This window comes from Gekko japonicus, unplaced genomic scaffold (assembly GCF_001447785.1).
Source record: "Gekko japonicus isolate JY-2015 unplaced genomic scaffold, Gekko_japonicus_V1.1 scaffold2832, whole genome shotgun sequence".
Lineage (NCBI taxonomy): Eukaryota > Metazoa > Chordata > Lepidosauria > Squamata > Gekkonidae > Gekko > Gekko japonicus.
Window position 1 is genome coordinate 188208 of NW_015160310.1, and position 8087 is coordinate 196294.

At 48.5% G+C, this 8087-nt stretch overlaps 1 protein-coding gene across 1 annotated transcript in view; it reads left to right on the top strand.

The window, feature by feature from the left end:
- Nucleotides 1-8087, top strand: part of LOC107115023 (MOB kinase activator 2) — a gene marked incomplete at its 3' end in the record, with an annotated part of 155950 nt that overhangs the window by 141984 nt on the left and 5879 nt on the right. The gene's annotated exons all lie outside the window — the stretch shown is intronic.

Here is an 8087-nt window from a genome sequence, read left to right on the forward strand (position 1 = left end):
GAGAACAGACAAGGAGAGCTGTCCTGTCTCAAAGTGGTGATGGTGAACTGTGGAGAGAAACATGTTTTGAGAACTGTTGCTGGGAGATGAAAGGGATATGAGTGGATTGGATTGTTGTATAAAACAAAACAAGAGTGTGTGCTCCCTCTTCGTTGTTTGCTGGCCATAGATGTTCCGTTCACAGGCAGGGTTCATTTCTGCTTGTAGCACATTTGAGTCTGGACTGAGTTGGCTTAGCCATTGTCTCTCCGAACACACCGTTAAGTCGTCAGATTCTGCCACACATAACATACTAGGGTGGCCAAATCTTTTATACCTGGTGGCGGGGGGCTCCTGCCCTCAAATGGCTGTGACCCCGCCCCCAGCGTGCCCGGCGTCATGACGTCACATCCGGGTGACGTGCACGCGGGGGTGGGGTTTCCCCTGGGGCCTGATTCCGCGGGGGCGGAAATCGGGCCTCCAAAGCAGGGGGAAATCCACCCCCCGGGGGAACTTGGCAACCCTAATACATACCCAGTCATGCACAAGATTGCCCATATTTTTATATGTAAACTATTGGAGGAGGGTCTAGAAAATGTGGTCACAATGCTGATCAAAAACGCAGTTTCTAATGTTCATGAAGCATTTCTATTAAAAGTATGGATTCAGGTTTCCTGAAGGCTTTTGATTTTAACAACCCTGTAAATTTACTTACAGGGTACTCATTTGGCATCATGACATGAAAGTTAGCAGTGAGAAAGATGGATGATAGATAAAACGATGGCCTGTATCCAGTCAGATTCCCACTGGAGAGCCCACTGTACGGTTCCTGATGGTCTGCTGACCTCTAGCAATAACATTTCGGGGGGTTCAAGGGGCTGCACCAGGAGGGGAATTTGCAGAAATTTGTGGGGGGGGGGGGCAGGTATTTAATCTTTCTTAACGCTGTGGTTGGATTCAGACAGCTGTTTATTGGAGACATGCATTTTCGTGCATGTAGGAGGTTTTCATACTGCAGCCTGTTTAAGCAACCTGTTTTGTGTATTTATTTTTAAATGTGAAACCACCTTTACTTCCTTTCTACCTGGTTCCTTTGGGAGTATCCCTCATGACTGCCTTTAGTCTTCCTGAAAGCTGTCTTTGACTCTTTAGTCCCTTTCCTTTCCTTGCCATGGTTGGTTGATCTCGCCTGGTGGGGAATATAGTAATTTCTCCACCTTGCCTTTTATGTGGCAGCAGCTCCCTAGCCTAAGTTTTTAAAAATGTGTGAATAATACTAGGAAAACATTAGGCTTTCTCCCCCATTCTTTGTGTTGTATTTCCCCCCAAAACCCATCAGCAAGTACCTCTTTAATAATGACCTCTTTTCAAACCAACACCCTCAGGCTAAGGACATTAGGTATTCATGATTCTCCTTTGTCACGGCTCAGGTGGGGCGTCCCCTGACGCTGCCACCACTCTGGTTCCAGGCTCCTCTGAGAAGGCCCAGAGCACCCTCCCAGGCCTTTTGGCCAAATAATAGGCATGAGGGCCAGGCAGAGTGAACAATGAAAATAGTTTATTTTGTAGGAGGTCAAACAAACAAGGTGCAGAATAATAACAGTAAGTGGGTGAAAAGAAAAGAAATCAAATGCCCTAACGCATCTAAATATATACTGTCCCTAGCTCACTATCAAGTGGCCTTAGACTACTCGCCCTTCCCTCAGGATGAGGGTTACTTTCCCCACAGCAGCCTTCGTTCTGTCTCTTCCCCTAGGAAGAAGGAAAGCTTTCCCTGTTGTACTAGTTCTCTTATTCCCCAGCCCTCTTCTTCCGTATTGGTCAAAATCGGTGCGAAAACTTCCCAAGGCCTTCTGGGATTTTAAGGCCCAGCCTCCCCTACTGCTAGCTAGGCTCCCTGGGCCTGCTAGGCCGTGCTTGCACAGCCCAGATCATGACATCCTTGCTCACTTTTTCAAATAATTTCAGTTTTGATCATCAAAGTATTTTGAGCAGCTTACCTCAAAATGCTGTTCGTGCCCATTCCTCATCCCCCTGCCGCCACCCCATATTATCTTCTACTGATAAGGATTTGCCAAGAGAAGAGCAGGATGATTTGAGATACTATCTCTAAGTTAAATATGAGCAGCCAGTGTGATGCGGCGACGAAAAAGGCTAATGCAATCTTGGGCTGTATCAGCAGAGGCATAACATCCAAATCGCAAGATGTGATAGTCCCTCTGTACACTGCATTGGTCAGGCCGCACCTGGAGTATTGCGCGCAGTTCTGGAGGCCTCACTTCAAAAAGCCTGTGGATGGAATGGAGTGGGTGCAGAGGAGAGCAATGAGGAGTTACAGGAAGAGTTGTGCAACAGCGGAATCAGCTGCCTAGGGAGGTGGTGAGCTCCTCCTCACTGGCAGTCTTTAAGCAGCAGCTGGACAAACACTTGTCAGGGATGCTCTAGGCTGATCCTGCATTGAGCAGGGGGTTAGACTAGATGGCCTCTATGGCCCCATCCTACTCTGTGATTCTAGGATTCTATCCAGAATTTAGCCAAGGGGGCTGAATCATTTGTGAGGCTCACATGTGTAAAACTGCTCTTTGGGATGAAGCAAGCTCATGGCCTTGCCCTTTCTAGGCTAACTTGAGACAAATAGCGCATAGTTTCAGCTAGATTTGTACTGTTTACTGTTAGCATAAGCTGGTTCCAAAATTGGTGCCGGGCATTCCTGGGAGAGGAAGCGCTCAGGCAGACAGCTTCTGATGTTTACAGTTCGGCCACTAGGACAAATAAAGATTTAAACAGTATTCTCTGAGTGCATGACTTCTCTATTCATGTTATTGTTGACTGAGCACTATCTGGTGTTTGAATCAAGACAGCTGGGGGGGGGGGGGAAATGGAATGCCTAGGGCATGGTCCAGAGGTCAGTGGCGTTTGCATGGGAAACCTCCTGGGAGCATTATGCATGCAGATCCCTGGAGTGATACAAATGAATGGTTTGAATCTGCTTCATTGGATGCAGACAGTGCAAAGTACTGCAGAGTATTCTGTAGTATGAAACTTTGTAATGCATCCAGAATACTACTGCAATTCCCCATTTTCATGGTGTCCTTATTGACTGGGTTTCTAAGATGGGATTTCCAAGTGTACAGTATAGAGCAAGCAGGGGACTTGCAAAGACTGGGGCAAGTGATGTTCTGTCATCTTGGTGCTTGGCATTTCCTACAACACTTCCCTGGAAGGGTTTCTAAGATGGGATTTCCAAGTGTACAGTATAGAGCAAGCAGGGGACTTGCAAAGACTTGCAGGGGGGAGATCTCATTTCTCCCTACCCCACCATTTCCTATTTTCCTTCCCTGGAAGCCCCCGTAGCCTCTCCCCTTTTCTTGCTTCCTTCTGTCCTTCTGACCCTTAGGTCAACCTATGTTTATCTGCCCCCCCAATCTTAAATTTCCCCTGCTTCTCTCCCCCAGCAGCTTATTTATTTGATTTGTATCCCGCCCGTCCTGCTGAGGCAGGCTCTTTAGAGAACTAAAACGCAGGCAGGCTCTTTAGAGAACTAAAACACAAGATTAAATAAAACCACAACAGTATAATTATAAAACACAGCGTAAAGTGCTAGTGCTGTTTGTGAACGATGGCGGGCATTAGCAGCGTCTAACATTAACATATTAATAATGATGTTAATATTGGGGCCAGGGCCTCAATTTATTGGGGCGGCTCCCTAGTCGAAGGCCTGGTGGGAGAGCTCCGTTTTGCAGGCCCTGCGGAACTGTAAAAGGTCCCACCGGGCCCTGATGTGTTCCAGGAGCTCATTCCACCAGTGTGGAGCTGCCACTGAAAAGGCCCTGGCCCTCGTCACAGCCAGCCTGGCTTCTCTAGGGCCTGGGAGGGCCAGATGGTTTTGGGACCCCGATCATAGTGCTCTCTGGGGAACATGTGGGGAAAGGCGGTCCCTTAGGTATGTAGCCCCCTGACCATATAGGGCTTTAAAGGTAAGAACCAGCACCTTGAATTGAATTCGGTATGCTATAGGCAGCCAGTGCAGTGCTTTTAGTGCAGGCTGGATGTGCTCCCACCTAGGGAGACCCAACAACAGCCTGGTCGCCGCATTTTGCACCAGCTGCAGCTTCCGGATTTGGGACAAGGGCAGCCCCATGTAGAGAGAATTGCAGTAATCCAGTGTCGAGGTGACCATTTGTCATGATCTGTGTAGAACTGGGAGACAGGCCTAGTGAGGCCTAGGCCCCAGAAGACCTGTGTGGGAGTGGAAAGCAGACAGCCTACAATCTCCAATGCTTAGCGATGGTTGTAACCAATCGGTGTCCATGGATTATGTGAAGAGATTGTGATTTAAACTTTGTGGGTTGTGGAACTGTGTTCTTTTCTCTACTGCGTTCTTCCTCTCACAGAGTTAAACTGAGGGGCCTGGATTCTTTTCTCTCACAGAGTTAAGCTGAGAGGACAGTCTGGTCTGAGAGAAAGATCCCTCACTTGGGACAGAGTGAGTACAGGCACAGGCCTGGTATAAAAGGCTGTGGGCCTTGAATAGTAACCAGTTAAGAGAAATAGGTAGCCGCGTTAGATTTTTTTATTTTACCTTTAGACGGTGTTATATATTTAAGCACCTTGTCTTGTTTTCTTTGCCCCATTACTGTATTAATAAACCATTTGTTTAATGTTCTCTGCCTGGTCATCATGCCTAGATTTCTCAGCTTAAAAGGGGCATGTTGGTTTCTGGGCCTTCCCAAGGGACCCTAAGTCCAGAGTGGTGGCAGAGGAAGGTGGCAACCCACTAGGGGTCATTACACCATTGTATGGATCACTGTTGCCAGGTCATTGCGTTCAAGGAAGGGAACCAACTGCCTGATCAGCCGAAGATGATAAAAGGCTGACTTCGCAGTGGCTGCTACTTGGGCCTCCATCATTAAGGAGGCATCCAGGAGCACTCCCAGACTCCTAACTTGCCGTACTGGCATAAATGGTGCCCCATTGAAGGTCAGGAATGGGATCCCTACCCTTGGGCAACTCCAGGCACAGGACCTCTGTCTTCGTCAGATTCAATTTCAGTCGACTCAGTCTAAGCCAACCAATCACGGCTTTCAACGCCAGGTCCAGATCTTCCAGACTAGAGTCAGGGTGGCCATCCAACAACAGATAGAGCTGAGTGTCATCTGCGTATTGGTGACGACCCAGCCCATGACTCCAGGCAATCTGGGCTAGGGGGCACGTATAGATGTTAAATAACTTCGGGGAAAGCACTGCTCCTTGGGGCACTCCACAAACTAGCAGGTGCCTTCAGGACAGCTCTTCCCCAACGGCCACCCTTTGTCCCCGTCCCTGAAGGAACGAGGAGGGCCATTGCAAGGCAGATCCCTTAATCCCGGTTTTGGCGATGCGGTGGATCAGTAGTGGGTGGTCGACTGTGTCAAACGCTACCAACAGGTCTAACAACAGCAACACTGTCGAACCGTCCCGATCCTCCCGTGGCCTGGTTGGAAGCTGGACTGGAAGGGATGTAATGCGGAGGTGTCATCCAAAAAACCCCGCAACTGAATCGCCACTGCCCTCTCAATTAATTTGCCCAAATAGAGAGGGTGGACCACTGCCTCCTTTAGTACTTATTGATAATCCCCCTTAGGGCACCTCGTAGTCTGTCACAGCCAGCTTTAATTCTGCCTGGGGAAACTAGTTTCACAGTAGTGGCCCCTGGGCCCAGTTGTGTAGTGGGAAACCTGCAAGGAATTGTGGGGGCACCTCCCTTTCCCTGTATCATCTTCCTCACACTGTTTCCTCTTTCCTTGGCAATTCCCATATACTCACCTTTGCCTGCTTCCTTCTCTCCTTCCCACCCACCAATGTGCTTCTTTGATCTGCCCCTATCTTCAGCTAGATCTATTTGCCTCACTTATGCCCTGCCTTTCCCCACAACGGGCACCCAGGCATCTCATCTCATTCTCCTCGCTTCCATTTTATCCTTGCAAGAACCCTGTGAAGTAGGTTAGGCTGAGAGGATGTGATTGGCCAAGGTCACTCAGTGAGCTTCTGTTAGGGCTGCCAAGTGGGGGCGGGTGGCGGGTAAACCCCCGCTTTGGAGGCCCGATTTCCGCCGCCACGGAATCGGGCCCCGGGGGAACCCCGCCCCCCGAAACGCAGCGTGGGTGCATCACAGGAAGTGACACAACCACGTAGAGCACGTTGGGGGCAGTGGCCCCAATTGTTGGAGGGAAAACTCTATGGTTTCCCCTCCAACAATTGGGGCCACGCCCCCAACGTGCTCTACGTCGTGCGTCACTTCATGTGACGTTCTGGTGGTGCGCGTGCCCCCCCCCCGGCAGCTCCCGGACCGAAGCAGTGCTCCCCCGCCGGTGAGTCAGAACGACTTGGCAACCCTAGCTTCTGTGCCAGGCTGGGGACATGAACCTGGATCTCTCAGACCCTAGTCTGAAATTCTCAAACCGCTACACCACACTGGCTTTCGTGGGGTAGCAGTCGTTGAACATTACCTGGCAACCAGGCCTGGGCGAGTCATGCAAGTCATGTGATATCAAGGTGCCTGATGGTGGCTCCTGGTCCTAGCCTCATCGAATCCTCACTCGAAGGCTAAAACAGCCATGGATATGGCTCTGCCTCCTCCCTTGCATTTTACGGTCGGAAACCAAGGCATATGGCCTGATAACAATGTTGTGGTGGTCTAAGAATGGCCACTGAGGGAATCTGTTTCTTGACTCCAGGGCTATTTTTGGGCAGGAACGCACAAGAACGGAGTTCCGGCTGGCTCCTGAGTTGGCCACACCCAGCACGAACTCATTAGCATAATAGGCCACACCCAACAGCAGAAACTCATTAGGGGTGTGTGGCCTAACATGCAAAGGAGTTCCTGCTACAAAAAAAGCCCTGGGTTTTGACAACAAACAAGGTAAACAGAATAAGAAGCAAAAGGTGCGTGTGGCTGGATGACCACACTTCTGGTAACATGGGGGTGCGGCCTAATATGCTAATAGGCTGTGTTGTCAAGGGTGTGGCCTGATATGCTAATGAGTTCCTGCTGGGCTTTTTCTGCAAGAAAAGCCCTGCTTGACTCTATAGGCAGTGCTTCTGTTTGGAGGGAGTAACACTCCCAGAGGTGTGGGGTTTTTTGGGGGGGGGGTAGAGGTTTCAGCTATTTCTGCAAACCTGGAGCTTTTCTCAGGTTTGTTGGAAGATCTCTCTTGTCTGTTCATGGCTCCCCTCTCCAGATTTAGATATCCACAGATTTGGCCATGTTGAGAATTACATGTTTTGATTGATGAGCACATAAATCAGTTGTTCTCAGAGCATGGGTTGGGACCCAAAGTGGGTCACACCTCCGTAGTAGGTGGACAATAAAGCCAGGAAGGTTGAAGAAGAATATGTTGAACCAAGAGGGGACATTCGGGGAAGCTCAGTGGCAAAATTGGATTCACTGCTGCATAATGTGCAAAATAGCAATGAATTACAACCTGCACTGCACTAAAGCTATATATCTCTACATAAGCATGAAAAATAAATTACAAGACTGTCACTGTCACCTGATGTGGGACTTGTACATTTTGTCTTGGTGAGGGCGGAAGAAGCGTGGAGTTACTTTGCAGGTGGGTCCCAAAAACTACATTACATTTAGAAATGAGTTCAACTATCCCTCCATTTTTTGGAGAACCACTGCCATAAATAAAAAAGCTTTGTGATAAAAGATCATTGTGATGGGGCAATTTTTTGTTCTGAGGACCACCTTTACTTTACTTTTGTTGCATCTATTATAACAGTTTGTTGTTCTTAGCATTGATATGCTCTTGGCGTTTCCCATCCTAACTTTCCATTGAACATCCCAGAATGTTGCTTTTGTGATTCACTTGCTTGTATCATGTGTGGTTATAAATATTTTAAGCAGTAGTCTTCCTCAGTGGACACCTGTGATATAGGTGAATGCATTAATTTATCATCTGGCAAAAAAAGGGATTAAAAAAACACAATAGGCCTAGTTCTTGTAATAACAGTTGCTGGTAAACGGGCATATGTGTGTATGAAACCACTTTAAAGACCATGAGATACTAGTCAGGGTGCCATATTCCCTTTCTTTGATTGCTGTTAAAAGCCCGGCAAGATCC